At 40.4% G+C, this 17,774-nt stretch overlaps 1 non-coding gene across 1 annotated transcript; it reads left to right on the forward strand.

Annotated features, from left to right (window-relative positions):
- The first annotated feature begins 16,477 nt into the window (after positions 1–16,477).
- On the forward strand, positions 16,478–16,550 carry TRNAQ-CUG (transfer RNA glutamine (anticodon CUG)). Its single transcript has one exon. It is a non-coding gene; the product is annotated as a tRNA-Gln (tRNA).
- Positions 16,551–17,774: the final 1,224 nt, after the last annotated feature.

A 17,774-nucleotide genomic window follows, 5' to 3' on the forward strand; every position in this document is an offset into this window, starting at 1 on the left:
TTCATTTTAAACTTCCCTGACCAGCCTCACACCAACATTTTGTTCCCACCACACTGTAGTGTAACTGACCTGTTTGCCTATGTCTCTCACCCCTTACTACACCATAGGCTAGTAGTAGGAACCACATGTTACTCATCTGTGCAATAACCAAAGTGTTCCTGGCAATTTATAGACATTAAAACCCATTTATTAATATAAGAATTTGGTACCCACTGTTTCTCCTGCTGTACTGCCTAGCTAAGGAATGAATGCACTGACTCTGATACTGGAAAAATAGAGGCCATATTTTCATGGTTCCATTTCCTAAAAGTAAGGAGTTTGATTTTATAAAGCCCCCTAAGGGAAAAATTGAACTTAATTTGGAACCCATATCAGAAGAAAAGAGGGCAGCAGAACTGACAGCATCATGTGACTTTAGGAAAGACCACAGGTCACTTAGGTAATGTGAATGATGCACATGGTCAGTGTAGCAAGCAGACCTGAGATTTGGACTGAAAAGCACATGGGCAGTAGCACTGTGACAAGGCAGGGACACACCTGTTGTGCTGTTTCCATTAGGGACAGAGATCAGTTCTAGCTGGTAGAACTGACAGCCAGAGGCATTCTCTTATGTGGAGAATAGGGCTTACCAGGGCTTTCTGTGGAAGGAGATAATGAATAACTTCCTTAATGAATGTGAAAATCCCCTAAAAGGGATGTCTGGGTGGCTCAGTCAATTAAGTGTCTGACTCTTGATTTTGGCTAGGTCATGATCTCACGGTTGCTGAGTTTGAACCCCATGTCGGGCTCATTGCTGAGTGCACAGCCTGCTTGGGATTCTCTCTCTCCCTCCCTCTCTCTCTGTCTCTTCCCCACCTCAAAACTAATAAATAAACTTTAAAAAAATAAAATAAAAATCATCCAGGAGATTGTCTGAAGAGTTGGGGGTGGGGGACAGAACCAACATCTTGTTGGGTGACAGTGTGTCAGGCACAGTGTATCTTACCACCAATAATCTTCACAAAAATTTAGGAAGCATGTCCCAATATCATGGGTGTTAAAAATGGGTTCAGGGGGCTTACACAAACTCTACAGGGTCACACATCTCCGTTCTTCCAATGCACTAGCAGGTGCAGCACAGACAGTGTTTAGCATCCAAGAGAGGGGAATTAAAAGAACTGAGCTGGTAATGCCTGCCTAAATGGAGAGCGTCTCTCTTGATTTGAAAAGAAAGAGAAGATAGGAGACTAAAAGCCCATACTGGGTACCTACATTGTTACATTCACTGCATTCACTCTCCTTTCTGTTCATTCCCTTTCCTTGACAGCACCCCAATATCCTGATGGAAAATAACCTACTTTCATTTTATATAAATTTACTGGAATTATAAATATAGATTTCTTTCCCTTTCTTTATTGGATGGAAGCTTACAGCCTCCCTCGAGGCTATTTCTACCAGATCCTTTCTCTGACCAACCTGATACTTAGGCTTGGCCAATCAGATTTCATCTCCTAAGAATTTAAATCTTGAGTGGATAGACATAAGGCTGAGGAATTGAGTGGATTTCATTCATTCCAACAGTACCTTGATGGTTGATAGTTCATCTCCTGCTTCCAAAACTCTTTGTCCAACCTCCTAATTCTTTGACTTAATGTAATTGTAACCAAGACCCAGAAGAAAAGAATGTTAATCTAGTAGAGAAGAATCACTGAGTCTCACACAAATCACAAAGGCAGTAGAAGTCAAGTAGAAGGGTATGAGGAAAAGAAGAATTCAGAAGAAGTGCTAAAGCACTAATTAAAATTATATGATGATGAGTATAAGTTTGAATTCAAGTAATAATTCATCAGTCATATAACATAGGAAATAAGAACAAAGCATCAAGAGAAGAAATATTGGGTATAATTTTAGAGCACTATACAAAGTTGGCTATAAAGAAGAACACTTAGGGACACCTGAGTGGCTCAGTCGGTTAAGCATCCAACTTCAGCTCAGGTCATGATCTCATGGTTTGTGGGCTCAAGCCCCACATTGGGCTCTGTGCTGACAACTCAGATTCTGTGTCTCCCTCTCTCTCTCTGACCCTCCCCCACTTGTTCTATCAATAAAATAAAATAAAATGGGAAGTCATGTCAGATTTAAACTTACAAAACATTAAATAAACACTTAAAATTTTTAATTTTTTTAATTTTTAATTTTTTAATTTTTTTTAAACGTTTTATTTATTTTTGAGACAGGGAAAGACAGAGCATGAACAGGGGAGGGTCAGAGAGAGGGAGACACAGAATCCGAAGCAGGCTCCAGGCTCTGAGCTGTCAGCACAAAGCCCGACGCGGGGCTCGAACTCACGGACCGCAAGATCATGACCTGAGCCGAAGTCAACCACTCAACCGACTGAGCCACCAGGTGCCCCTTAAAAATTTTTAAAAAGGGGCTCCTGGGTGGTTCAGTCAGTTGAGCATCTGACTTCGGCTCAGATCATGATCTCACTGTTTATGGGTTTGAGCCCTGGGTTGGGCTTTGTGCTGACCGCTTGCTCAGAGCCTAGATCCTGCTTCAGATTCTGTGTCTCCTTCTCTCTCTGCTCCTCCCCCAGTCATGTTCTGTCTCACTCTGTCTCTCAAAAATAAATAAATGTAAAAAAGAAATTAAAAAAAAATGTTGCACCTGGGTGGCTCTGTCAGTTAAGCATCTGACTTCGGCTCAGGTCATGATCTCATGGTCCGTGAGTTTGAGACCCCATTGGGCTCTGTGCTGACAGCTCAGAGACTGGAGCCTGCTTCAGATTCTGTGTCTTCCTTTTTCTCTGCCCCTCCCCTGCTTGAGCTCTGTCTGTCTGTCTCTCTCTCTCTCAAAAATAAATAAACATTAAAATAAATTTAAACTTACACAATTTATATGTCAGTTATATCTCAATAAAAATAAGGGTGAATATGCTATCAAGGTAGAAAGGAAATTAGGGTGTTTTAAGAATATAGTCTTTTGCACACTGTAATGTAATGAGGATGGAGAGGGAAATAGATTTCCAGTGCATGTGGGAAAGGAGGGGATAAAGGCAGAAATAAGGAACTTCTTCCATAATTTTTGAAGCCAAGTATTTAAAAATAGTTTATAAGAGAGATAAAATTGAAAGGTGCTTATTTTATTCAAATTTTCAACAGACTGGAATGTACTTACCAAAACAAAAAAAGTAGAACTGATAAGATTTACATAACATATAGGGAATAGAATTTATGACATATAAAATAGGAGGCCTAGCTGTTCTCATCAATTTTTTAAAAAGCCTGGAAACTTGACAAAAGTATTTGGAGATTAAGCAAAATTTTGGTAGTTGAGAAATAAATGTTAAATTAGGAGAAAAGAATGGTCCAGAGAAGTGAAGTTTTGTTAATCTACGTCACCAGAGTGAATGGAGCAATTAACTAATATAAAAAGAGATTTCTGAAGGGAAAATGTGAAGGCCACAGCTTGGAAGAATAACAGAAACATTACCATTTTCAGATATTAATAGAGAGGACATATGCATGGAAAAATAAAGAGATAAATTGGAACAAAAAAAAGCAAAACTGTAAAATAAATGTGACAAAACTCATCCTATATGATCAAATTTATGACAGGAAAACAATAACCATAAGGTGAAATGAGACCAAAGCTCTTAGCCTGTGTCATGGCTATCATTTCTTTGACTTGGAAGAGCACGTTCTTGTGTCAATGTAGATATGATGCTAGAATGGAAAAACATGGGGGAAAGGAGTGGCATTTCATAGGTCATCAACTTGTAAATTAAAAAAAAATAATAATAACCCAAAATTGTGAATGGCATAGAAAAATGGTTGGGAGGTGGGCCAAAGTCCTAAACTCATAGCATTATGGATAGGAAGAGAGGTAGTAGAGTCAGAAAGATTTCAATATAAAATCTACCTCTGACATTCCATAGCCCTGTGACCTTGGGCAAGTTGCTTAACCACTATGTAAGGATACACTGTATCCTAGCTTATAAAATGAAAAAGGGAGAGGGAGGGAGAGATGAGAGAATTATTTTGGTCTTACAGGGTAAGACTCAATAAATGGTAGCTAGTATTTCATAATCTTTGGTGATAATTCTCACAATGAACAGATTAATACGGTATGGTACAGGACCATAGGTCCTGACTTCTAGGTACAGAGCAGTTGTGAGGACTGAGAGCTAGACCTACATTGTAGGTTTTCATCAAAATAACCAATGGAATAATGAAAAGATGAAAAAACTTTAAGAGTGTTTGAAACTAGGAAAGAGTACTATCCACAGGGCAGCAACTTTGAGGAAACGTCTAGAGATAAACTTCAGATGGGACCAAGTGTCACTCACTCTAAGTTTAATTTATGACCCTTCCTCATGAAAAAAAAAAGGAAGAATAGAAAGAAAGTAAGAGACCCCTGAAAATGGATAATTAGGAGAGACCAGAAAAGGTCAAGGGACAAAGAAACACACTACTTTATCTGTCTATTCTCAGTAGTGGTATCTAAAACACTTTCTAGAGAGGCCCTAAGGTTACAGCCCTTCTTAAGAAATCTAGCAAGTAGCCACTCAAAGGAGACTATATATACCACTGCAGCTTATGCCTGGGTTAGCAACCAGATGGAACACAATGTTGAAAAGTTAACTTTGACCCAACACTTTCAACAAACAAAAAGCAGAAAGCATGGAAATAGGGAGTTTCACTGGAACTCTTTCTTCTTAGGTAACTGAATTACTGAACTATGAATAAAATTTATGGTTAACCATTTCAGCAGCTTAAGGTCTCAAAGGAGTTTCAGGTGAACAGTGAGAAAAGTCAAATTGGTACATTATTCTCTTTCAGATTGAGAAAACAGGATAAAATCAATGAGCCCTAAGCAGAGATTCTGGAAGGTTGAACATGCCACCCAAAATACAGCTGTAGATCTTAGACAAAGCTGGCAGTCCTTCCAAGTGAATGATATCCATAAGGGGTAAAAGCAATATCCTCTTGGTTAGAACAGTAAAAACATATTCTTGCCAACAACTGGTGGGAATGCAAACTGGTGCGGCCACTCTGAAGAACAGTATGGAGGTTCCTCAAAAAACTAAACATAGAACTAGCTTACGATGCAGCAATTGCACTACTAGGTATTCACCCAAAGGATACAAAAATACAGATTCAAAGGGGTACATGCACCACAATGTTTACAGCAGCATTATCAACAATAGCCAAACTGTAGAAAGAGCCCAAATGTCCACTGACTGATGAATGGAGAAAAAAGATATGATATGTATACATATACACACACACGCGCACACACACACACACACACACACGATGGAATATTAGCCATCAAAAAGAATGAAATCTTGTCATTTGCAACGATGTGGATGGAGCTAGAATGTATTATGCTAAGTGAAAGAAGTGAATAAGAAAAAGACAAAAAGGCATAAGATTTCACTAATACGTGGAATTTAAGAAACAAAAGAGATGAACATAAGAGAAGTGGGGGGGGGAGAGAAGAGAGGGAAACAAACCACAAGAGACTCTTAATGATAGACAACAAACTGAGGGTTGATGGAGGGAAGTAGAGGGGGATGAGCTGGATAGGTGATGGGTATTAAGGAAGGCACTTGTTGTGATGAGCCCTGGGTGTTGTGTGTAGGTGATGAATCACTGTATCATACTCCTCAAACCAATACTGCACTGCATGTAAACTAACTGCATGTTAACTAAATAAAAATAAATAAGAAAAAAACAACAGTGAAAATGTGAAAGAAGAAAAAAACCCACTAACACAAACTACTCTGTGTCATAAGGAAAATTTTTGACTGAAATAATACCCTTGGAACCATCAGCAAATAGCATGAGGAAGAATGCACATAATTTAAAGATGAATAAAAAGCAAAAGACAAATTACGCCTATAAATACAACAGAAAAGATGCAGGAGAGAAGCAGAATTCTTATAGTGATTAGATAAATAGGAAATACTTCTCTAGCTCTAACCCTAACCCTAGCCCTAACCCTAACCCTAGCCCTAACCCTCACTTCATGAGGACAACACAACCTTGCTACCAAAAGAACCTGTAAAGGATTTTACAGAAAGGAATTAAAGACCTAAACAAATGGGAGCACATTCAGTAATCCTGAGTTGAATGACCTAATACTGTGATAACCTTTCCCCAGATTAATCTGTAGATTTCATACAGTTCTGATTCAAATCCAAGCATGTATTTTAGTGGAATTGATAGGACAATTCAAAAATATTTGAAAATGCAAGGTGCTAAGAAGAACTATGTCTCCAAGAAGAACAAAATCGGAGGACTTATAATACTTGTACTACCTTATATGGAGGCTTATTTTAAAGCCGTAGGATTTTAAAAAGTGTGCTGTTGGAACAAGGACATTATTGTCTAATAATGAACAGAAAAGCAAATCCAGAGGGTAACCCACATATGACAGGCACAGTCATCTAATTTGCTAATGCAAATACCAATGCAATGATGTGGGAAATTGCTGATTGTGTAAGTAGACCACAATTCTTCCAGAATTCCCTAACTCCTCTCCCTTCAAATCTTTGCACCTTGACTGGAGGAAATCTACCCATACTTTTAAAAATAGTCCCTTTATAGCCCCTCCTCAAATTATTCTGATTTGAGTGTGCCCACTGTCTCCTGCTGGGTCGCTGAGAAACATGGGGCAAGTATCACTTAGAACATTTACAGTCATGGGGCACCTGGGTGGCTCAGTTGGTTAAGCGTCCAACTTCGGCTCAGGTCACAGTCTCGCAATTTGTAAGTTTGAGCCCCACGTCGGGCTCTGTGCTGACAGCTCAGAGCCTGGAGCCCGCTTCAGATTCTGTCTCTCTCTCTCTCTCTCTCTCTCTCTCTCTCTGCCCCTCCCCTGCTCACACTCTCTCTCAGTCTCTCAAAAGTAAATAAATGTTAAAAAAAAATTTAAAGAACATTTACAGTCATTGTTCTTGCTTTTAAGCAGAGACGTCCATTCAACAGCCTAGCCTAAAGCTTTTCTATCCTCTCCTAACCATTTCTAGGGAAAGAGATTCAACATATTGCTTCAATAATGTATCCATTATTAAACTTTCTCAATAATATATTCAGCATTATACCAACCTTTGCTGACGGGAATTTATATTTTGTACACAATAGTAATCCACCCCTGTTTCCCTTTTATACCTATCACAGAGATCATAGAATGTCGGTGTTAAGAAAGGGCCTTGGATATCATCAAATCCAGAGGTTTCCTATTGGGTGTTTCTGTTTGTTCCCTGATAGGTATTCTAAAGTTCAAAAGAATCCATCTGGACTATTAGTTTGCCTAGAATAGGATCACATGGGTTATTCTGTTATTTAAAATGTCTTTAGAGGACAAAAATCCTTCCAAACACACATCCCATATGAAAAGGTGGGGGACTCACTGACCTAGTTTAACCTATTTATAGCTCAGGGAGGTTATAGTTTACCCAAATTGTGCCCAGTCAGCTTGTTGCATAACTTGGAATACAGTCCTTGCTCTTAATTAGTCCTCTTTCCATTACACAATCCTCCTCCTTAGATGAAGACTTCCTGCCCCAATACAGCTTTATTATTTATGTTCTCTCAGGATAAATCTCCAACAAACAAACGCCTCGGTAATTGTAGCCACTACTCAAAGTGTGGTCTGAGCACCAGCTGTATCAATATCACCTGGGAGATTGTTAAAAATGCAGACCTTCAGGGGCGCCTGGGTGGCTCAGTTGGTTGAGCCTCCGACTTCAGCTCAGGTCATGATCTCACAGTCTGTGAGTTCAAGCCCCGCGTCAGGCTCTGTGCTGATGGCTCAGAGCCTGGAACCTGCTTCAGATTCTGTGTCTCCCTCTCTCTGCCCCTTCCCTGATAACTCTCTCTCTCTCTCTCTCCAAAATAAACATTAAAAAAATTTAGGGGCGCCTGGGTGGCTGAGTCGGGTTAAGCGTCCGATTTCATCTCAGGTCATGATCTCATGGTTCATGGGTTTGAGACTCGTGTCAGGCTCTGTGCTGACAGCTCCGAGCCTGGAGCCTGCTTCCAATTCTGTGTCTCCCTCTCTCTCTGCCCCTCCCCCACTCATGCCCTGTCTCTCTCTCTCTCTCTCTGTCAAAAACAAATAAACATTAAAAAAATTTTTTTTTAATGCAGACCTTCAGCCCCACAACCCCCAGCCACAATGTGCAGCATCTGCACAAAATCCTCTGGTGATTCATATACATATTAGAATTTTGAGACACTCTGGCCTCTGGGCTTGCTAATTTCACATCTATAAATGATGCCGGCCCATCCCCAGCATTACCAGATGCACAGGTAAATGCCTGTTTTTCTCTACTTTTATCACCCACAGTAGAATTGGCTATAAGAAGGTTCACAAGGAGGAAGAACTGTCTGAAACCTCTTTTTTCCTAGAACAAAAAATTGATGCCACTTTAATATGACCCCCGCCTGCCACCTAAGAGTTGTTTCTAGAGCAAAATATTTCCAATCTGCCCAGTATTGGTTGTCTTCATGAGTTAGAGCTTCTTGAGAACCCATGTTTCTTCTACCTCATTGCCTGAAACCTGCTAATGGGAAATAGGAAATGAAAACTGACAGAGATAGGGGCGAGGAGGGGGGAAACCCAGCTGGACAAAGGGAAATCATTTGGAAATTAAAAACAAAGCAACATATGAATCCAGGAGTCTGGGAGTTGAAAAGGGAAGTTTTATGTAATTCCAGCCAGTTGATGTCACTGCAGCCAGTTCTGTGACTGACTAAGGGAGGCCGAGGGGAGGGGGGATGTGGAGGTGGGAAAGACCCAGACATTCTCCTTTGGACCTGAGGCTCAGCCTTATGTGTGCAGGATGAGATCAGTAAGAACAAAGAGATGTATCTGACCAAGAGCCAGGGCCATTTCCCTGCAGAAATGATTCTGCAGTCCTAAAGAGGTCCGTCATCCCTTCTGAGCCTCCCCTTCCCTCAACCAGTCTTTTTGTGGCCTCCTGAGCCCATCTGAGGCACAGTGATACCTCACAGGCTTCTAGCTCATCTGTGTTCAGGAATGGGAGGGTCGGGGCCACTGACACACACCGGTATCCTGCAGCCTATTATTTCCTGCTTGTCCTGGCCCCCGTCCAAGGCCCAGCATGACAGGTGGATGAAGTTCACCAGAAAGCTCAGCAGTGGGCCAGTTTTCCAGGAATGCTGCTGCTAACTAGATTCACATACTAGCCACCCCCACCACCTCAGGCTGAATGGAGAGCCAGCTGAATGGAGCAGAGTTTTTTCTTTTTTCTTTTTTTTTTTTTTGAACTCTGTCTCCAGTCTGGATCCTGTGATTGTTTCAGCTGGTATAAGCAACTCCCTACTTAGGCTCCAGGGTCCCAAGTGCTTCCAAATCCCTGCAAGGAACAAAAGTGATTCATTCAGACCTTTGTTCTCAAACTAATGGTCCATAATTGAGGACTGGAAGGAAGGACAGCAGGTGCCACTGAGGGCATGGGAGTAAGGGAGAATGAGGGCTTTGGGCTGCTTTAGCAAGAAAAGTTTCAGGGCGATGTAGTAACCTGATTGAGGGAGGAGAATGTAGAGAGAAGTAAAAACAGATCATAGCTTTTAATAGGCGATCCAGAAAGATATAGAGAATGAGATTAAATTTAAAGAGAGAAACTATTCCATTTGAACAGAGTTTAGAGATTGTAAAAGTGTCTGCTCTTCCAATATGCTTTTGATTATATTTCCCGAATATATTTCCCAAATAAACTGTGAGTTAATGAGACAAATAATCATGCAAATAATTCTTGTTAATTGTGTCAGGCTGACAGTTTAAAGCAGCCCCCAACCCCACTGGATTTAAGAGCACTTAACATGTGCTTCCCACTGCACTAAGTGGAAAGGAGAGAAGGAATGCCAAAATACATTTAAGTTCCTGACCTCCTGAGTTTCTCAAAAAATTAAAAATAGAAATGCTATATGATCCAGTAATTCCACTACTGGGTATTTACCCAAAGAAAAATGAAAACACTAATTTGAAAATCAGACACATGTACCCCTATATTTATTACAGCATTATTTACAATAGCCAACATATGAAACCAACCCAAGTGTCCATTGATAAACGAGATGTGGTAAATGTACACACACACACACACACACACACACACGATAGAATATTGCTCAACTATAAGAAAGAATAAGATCTTGACATTTGTGGCAATATGGATGGACCTAGCGAGTATTATGCTAAGTGAAATAAGTCAGACAGAAAGAGACAAGTACCATATGATTTCACTTATATGCGGAATCTAAAAAAAAAATTTTTTTAAAGCAGAAACAGACCCATAAATGCAGAGAACAAACTGATAGTTGCCAGAGGGTAGATTTGTGGGAAGGTGGACAAAATGGGTGGAGGAGAGTAGAAGATAACAGGTTTCCAGTTACGGAATGAATAATCACAGGAATGAAAGGTACAGCAGAGGGAATATAGTCAATGATATTGTAATAGCTACAATGGTATTGTAGATGGTAGCTATATTTGTGGTGAACGTAGTGTAAGTACAGAGTTGTCAAATCACTATGTTGTATACCTGAATCTAAGGTAACATTATGTGTCAACTATACTTCACTAGAAAAGAAATGGTTCGTGCCCCTCTGGAGCACGCAAACGAGAAAGACAGACATGCAGGTAGATAAACGAGTATCGTGTGACCAGCAATGAGATGGAGGCATGTGTTGTTGCTATGGAAATACAGAGGAGACACAGGAAGAGATCTCAATGTTTGGGGAGGGAGAGTTGCACTCTTTCCAATTCTGGCAAAGCAGAGCCAGAGTGAGATAGGGCTGGTCCACCAGATTTTAAAGGTAGACAATTTGCTGATGGACCCGGCAGGTGGGAAAGGTGCCTTTGGGTAAAGAGATAATCAATCTATGGGCCAGGGTCAGCCTTTATTTTTGCTTGGCCTGTCTCTGGATGCTAAGTCATCATCATCTGTTTCTGCTATAAGCCGAGACACCAACTTGGGAGGTACTTGCAGAAGTCCTTAGAAGGTTCCCAACAGTCTGCATCACTGCTGGGGGAGCTAGCTTTAGTCTTCACATACATGTCCTGGAGATCTGGAGGGAAATTATTTTGGGATATAAATATGTATTTCAAGATCGTGGCCAGTATCTAAATGACTTACGTCTATTATTGCCTCCATGGGTAAATGCTAAGTATATCTTCCCCATGCTATAGCATCAGTATAAAGGAATGAACCGAAGAGCCAACCATCTCCACCCCAAACCACTTCCATCCTGCCCACAGGTGGGGAGGGGGAAATTACTTGAATTTAATGCTAATAAACCCTATCACTGCCTCTGTACAAGGTTTAGATGAAGGGTTAACAAAAGGATTGACTCTTCTATCTCTTCATGTATAAACTACTCTCACTTTGGAGATAAGAGTCTTTGCAGACTATATTTTCTACAGGAAAGTGGTTTTACTTTCTTCATAAGGTCTAGACTACATTTTTCTAAATATCATTGACTCTTCTTGGGGAGGAAAGGAGTATATGCATGTGTGTGCACACACATAAGTGAGCTTTTGAGCCAACATTTATTTGTTTGGAAACTAGGAAGAAAGAGAAAGCTTACCCGGATGTCACGATGTCACACTGATAAAGATCTATAAAAAGGGACCACACTTGGAGTGCCAAAGTTCACACTGAGATGTTCATTCCACTGGAATACTAAAGTCCAGCCCTGAACTGGCTTGCCAAATCCCTGTCTCCCTTATTCTCCCTTCCTCTCCTCTAGGTATTATTCTAAAGGAATAAATGCGACTTTGGAAAATTTCTATAATTTATTGTGTTCTTCTAGCAATTATGCTATTGTGGTTGAGACAGAGATGGGCTGGATCCTGCCCACTACTCTGGGAAAAGGGTGATGGATTATGACGAAGTGAGATTATTTGCAATGCAAAGGATTAATGCAAAAGCAAAAAGCAGCACTGTGAGAGAGAAAGGGATAATGTTAGAATAGGAGTCAGACTAGCTACATAGAGATTATGTTCATGAGAAGCTTCCCCTATAATGATTTTAAGTTATTTTGATCTTTTGCTTTGTTCTGTAAAAACAGTCATATTAAACCTTAGGTTTGCACTTGTCTTGTACCTTGCAATTTGCCTTTGCTATGACAACCCTTTGGTAAAATTTTAATTCTCCTTTAAAAAGTTATGGGAATAGTATTGTGGGAATTAGGGCCTTTCCATTTTCCTCTTTATTGGCTGAGATCCTTGTTACAGTAAGAGCATTGTTTTCGGAAAACACTAGTCCAGGCATTCTTGGTGGGAGTAAACCTCAGACCAAAGATCCTTTCCAAAAAGATAGCAGAGGGGAGGGCATGGTGAAAGAGATTTGGATATTCAGATGCAGGAGAAATTACAAAAGAAAAACAAAGAGAAGAAAAATTCCCATGACCCTGCTACCCTCAAGAATTTTAAATTCATTTTAAAAAAATATTTATTTTTGGGAGAGCACAAGCAGGAGGAGCAGAGAGAAGGGGACAGAGGATCTGAATTAGGCTCCTCAATGACAGCAGAGAGCCCGATGCAAGGCTCAAATCCACGAACTGTGAGATCATGACTTGAGCCAAAGTCAGATGCTCAATGGACTGAGCCACCCAGGTACCCCAAGAACTTTTAATTCATTTAAGAAGATAGAGCATACACCCATGACTATTTTTCCAGCTATGGTCTTCATTCACTCATCCTGCTGTGGCTCAACTAGACTCCCCTATTTTTTTAATGTTTATTTATTTTTGAGGGGGGGGCAACCACAAGTGGGTAAGGGGCAGAGAGAGAGGGGGACAGAGGATCTGAAGCGGTCTCTGTGCTGACAGCAGAGAGCCTGACGCAGGGCTGGAACCCACAAACCATGAGATCATGACCTGAGCCGAAGTCAGATGTTTAACCGACTGAGCCCTGATTCCCCTAATTTTTTATATGGCACCACCATCCATTCAGTTTCCAAGCCCAGAATTTGGGTGCCAAGTCTGATTCTTTCCTTTTCCTCACCCTCTACAAATAGCCAGTCTTAAAGTCCTATTGGTTCCATCCTCCCAAATACTTTCGATATTTTCATGCAGTACTGCCATGAAGAATGGCACTGGAGAAGACAAACTGGGGAAGCCGCTGGATTTGGCAGCAAAAAGACCTTTAATGACTTGCAAGGAAACTATTTCAGCAGCCATATTACAAGGGTGAAGCAAGCATGTGTGCCAATGAAGAAGAGATGGCTGTTGCACCTGATAAGTGCTTGGGAGCAATAATATTCAGTATATGCTCAAACCAAAAATTATGCCTCCTTTAATAATTCAGATGGGCACTTGACTCTTCTCATTCCGCTGTTCTATTTCATAATTTCTTTTTCCTTTTTAAATTAATTTTGCCTTCTGGAGAATAGGGTATAAAAATCATGGTAATGGCATTTTGTGAAAATGTTAGCCTTTCTTACTAAAAGAGCCCAGGCAGCAAAATTCCACCATCTAAGCAGAACAAAAAATAGAAGTTTAAGAACCTCCTGGATTCAATATGGTAAATAATTTTTTTGCTCCCCCAATTTTTTTCTTATGAATAATTCTATGAATACTTTTCTTGCGAATACCAGCTTTAATATATTTGCAGACTGTTTCTCAGCTTACATTCTGTCAACTAAACCAGTTTCCTTACTATTTGTATGGCCTTGGCTTTTTTTTTTTCCCCTTGGCATTTTTATTTTAACTTATTTTCTCTCATCACTCCATCAGCCTATAATCTCAGTGAACTTCCAATTTCAGCTAAAATATGATTTGGAAATGTAAAGAATCTGGCAGTCAGAGTTTTTAGGTTCGAGTATCAGTTACACCACATAATGGTGGTATGAACTTGGAGAAGAACCTAATGTCAGATCCTCAGATCTTCACCTATAAAATGGGGGAAATTATATCACCTTAGTAAAGGTTGATGCAAAGACTAAATAAGAGCAAATATGTGAAATTGGCTGGCTCATAGCAGCCATTTAATAAATTTTAGTTCCTTCAGACGCCTTCTCTAAAGTCCTCTACTTTTTCTTGAGCTACAGACTTGCATTTCCAATTTCCTGCAGACATCGCTACACATAAGCCTTTCTAGTGGAAGGCACGATTTTCCATAAAACTTGTCTTTCACATTTCCCTCCATATTTTTGTTCATAATATCAGTCTATCGTTCAACACATTTTTTTTTTTTTTGCCCAACCCTGGTTCCAACCTTTGCTGATATCTGGCAGAGACCATGAGATGCCTCTAAGGTATCCTCAGGTGGGAGCAGAAGCACTAGTGTCTAAAGTGAAGAAACAACAGGTGCAGAGAGCAGCAATCCACTTGGTAAAATTCCTTGGAGAGACTTTCTAAACCAGCTTCCCCTCTCCCTTTCATCCTTTTTATGGTCTGCTATGCTTGGCTCCTGATCCAGACTTAGGATCTGCTTTTATCTTTGATATTTGAGGATCTAACTCAACTTTTCTGGATTGCAGATGAATGGCTAATCTCTGGAACCTCAACTATTGCAAACACTCATGAACTGATCTCCCTTTCTGCAGCGTCTTCCTGTCTAATCCAGCCTTCCAAAAGGGATCACTTTAATTATCCAAACAATCCCTTCAATAGTGTTAGTCCTCGGGCGCCTGGGTGGCTCAGTTGGTTGAGCATCCGACTTCGGCTCAAGTCAGGATCTCACAGCTCATGAGTTCAAGCCCCACGTCAGGCTCTGTGCTGACAGCTCAGAGCCTGGAGCCTGCTTTGGATTCTGTGTCTCCCTCTCTCTCTGCCCCGCACCCACTCACATTCTGTCTCTGTCTCTCTCAAGAATAAATAAACATTAAAAAAAATTTAGTAGTGTTAGTCCTCTACAGTTAAGCCTCAAAAAATGTCTCACCCACCACTTACAGCATAAAGCCCAAATTACCTTGCCTGGAAATAATGGGAGTAACTGTATAACTTGTTTCCTACCTATATTTCCAGCCTTATCTCTGACCATTCCCCAAGATGAATTCTTTGCTTTAATATCAACTTAATGACTTGCTCTCTAAAGTGTACTTTTTGTTTCAACTGTCCCCACATTCAACCACCTTGCCTTCTTATTTCAAGGAGAATCCTCCCATTATGTTTTTCTTGATGGGAGGTAGGGTCAAATGCACCATCTTTTCCCTCCTTGCTTCCATGGTATGAGCACTGACTTAGGCTTTGCCAGCCAGATGCTCCCATCCAGGACAATAAAAACTGAGTAATGTAGACCTAGAAAAGCAGTTGGAATTCATTTACAGTGGTGATGGGGTGGTGGCCAAATCCTCCGGCAGGTGTAGCATCATCCTGGCTAGATTCTTTCTGCTAAAAGACTATTGTGCTTCCTGCTTCTTGACTCTTGGAATACATTTGCTCCTTACCATTTTCTGAGCCTGATCCTCCAGCTTTCTGATGGTTCTGCAAGCCAGTGATATTATTCCAATGCATCTCCATTTTCTTTCTTACAGACAGAGATGTTTCTGTTGCTTTCAACCCCAAGAATCCTAACTTATATCCTGAGATGTCTAGCTGTTTTCACCAGTGTTTCTTTGCTATGCTAATTCTATGTGCAGAATGCCTTTCTTACTTCTCTCTGCTTTTCTGGAGATCCCATGCATAGTGAAAGACAAACATTTAAAGAACCATTACATTTCAAAAAGATAGATGCCAGGAGGGAGATATGTATTGTGTCCATTCGGGCATGAAGGGAACTCTTTTTACTTATGGGAAACTTCCATAGGAAGGAACTTGTCAGGTATTGAACTGGAGGAAAGACAGTACAGGCACAGAGTCAGCATGAACAGAGGCAAGGAGGTGTGAAGGAACATGGCAACACTGAGCAATGGCAGAAGTTCAGTATGACCACAACATAGGCTGTGAGGGGAAGGATGGTGGTGGGAAATGAAGTGTGTAAAATTCACCTGGATTGCTTCAAGAATAAAGAGCTGGAGTCCCCAGTGAGTTAATGGGACTGAGCCATGTTCATCAATAACTACTAATATTATAAAAAGACAGCCAGACACTTAGTGCCCCCAGATGGAAGTATTCAATACTTCGCACCACCTATGAAGTATTCCTGCCAAAACCATCAAATCTGAATCTGATCAATGCTTTACATTTAAATGATAATAAGGAAAGCATTGGTAATTATTATATAATTACTAACAAATAATAAATTGCAAATAAAATATATAAATTATAAAATTAATTATGTAACATTATTAAATAAATTGAAGGAAACTACAGCAGTTGAAAGATATCTTAAGTGATACCAGTGAAACTCAGACTCTGGGAAACTCTACAGCACAAACAACCCAAATTCTTCCACAAATAAGAAGTGGAGAGTGGAGGAAGAGTATTACAGGAGGGAAAAAAGAGACAAGGGATGTATCAGCCAATTGCAATGTGAGGAAGTTATTTGGTTTTTGATTCAAAAAATTGTGAAATGGGGCACTTGGCTGGCTCAGTAGGTAGAGCGTGAGACTCTGGATCTCAGGGTCATGAGTTCAAGTCCCATGTTGGGCATGTAGCTTACTTAAAATACACACAACAAAACAAAAAACCGTGAGGGGCACCTGGGCGGCTCAGTCTGTTGAGTATCTGACTCTTGATTTTGGCTCAGGTCATGATCCCATGGTCACGTGTTATAAGAAGGAGCCCCATGTTGGGCTCTACCCTGAGTATGAGGCCTGCTTGAGAGTATCTCTCTCTTTCTCTCTCTCCACCCTTTCCCCACTCACACACTTTCTCTCTCTCTCTCTCAAAATAAACATTTAAAAAATTGCGAGATAACATGGGAAATTTATGACTATAAAATTGTTAATTTTTAAAGGTATAATAAATGCATTTAGATGTTTAGAAAGTATTATTTAGAGATACACACTGGAATATTTCACACAGATGAGATGATACAATATCTGATACTCGTTTCAGAATAATTTGGGGTGGGAGTATTAACCAAATAAGATTGGACATGGTAGCTTATTATATTTTCCTCTTTACTTTTGAACATGCTTGAAATTTTTCTAATAAAATATTTTAAATTCAGATTGCTAGGTTTTGCCCCCTGGAGATTCTGATGCCATAGGTGTAAGGTGGCACTCAGAAATCCAAACGTTTAACAAGCACCTTAGAGAATTTGAAATCAGATGGTCCCTAGTCCATAATTTGAGCAAATTCAGCCCAACAGTGCAGTGACTTCAATGGGGGAAACCAAGTAAGAGAAATTGGCAGTATCTTTAATGGAGCAGGTGCTCAAGATAAATATCTGACCATTTTATTTGATGATCGTTTACAAATAATTGTCCCAAATCTTCCTAGTGTTTGTGTATAATAATCATTCAGGGTGTGATTACTGGCGCTATTTCCTGATGTGGGCCTTTTTTCCATTAGATTTTTTGAGTCCCCTAATGCTTGCCTCATGAACCAAGGCTAATTCCCTGATTAGATAATCATCCTTGGGAAGCTTTCTTCCTAATCACAATGGTAGGAGAGATGTTGCCAGGCCTTCCAGGAAGGGAGAGACACCCAGTTGTGACCCATTAAATTGGCATCAGCTCTCACTCCACCCCTTCCAGGAGGAAAGGCTCTTATAACCCTGGAAGGGGAGGGAGCAGAGAGGTGACCCATCCTTCCCAGGGCTGTCAGGTCACATCATAATCTCACACACTCCCAACCCCCCTTTTCATTCCACTTTTGAGAATTTTTCAACTGGAAAGTGCCTGAAACCTTGGAGTTGTGGAATGGGCT

The sequence above is a fragment of the Panthera uncia genome, unplaced genomic scaffold, assembly GCF_023721935.1.
Source record: "Panthera uncia isolate 11264 unplaced genomic scaffold, Puncia_PCG_1.0 HiC_scaffold_1339, whole genome shotgun sequence".
Lineage (NCBI taxonomy): Eukaryota > Metazoa > Chordata > Mammalia > Carnivora > Felidae > Panthera > Panthera uncia.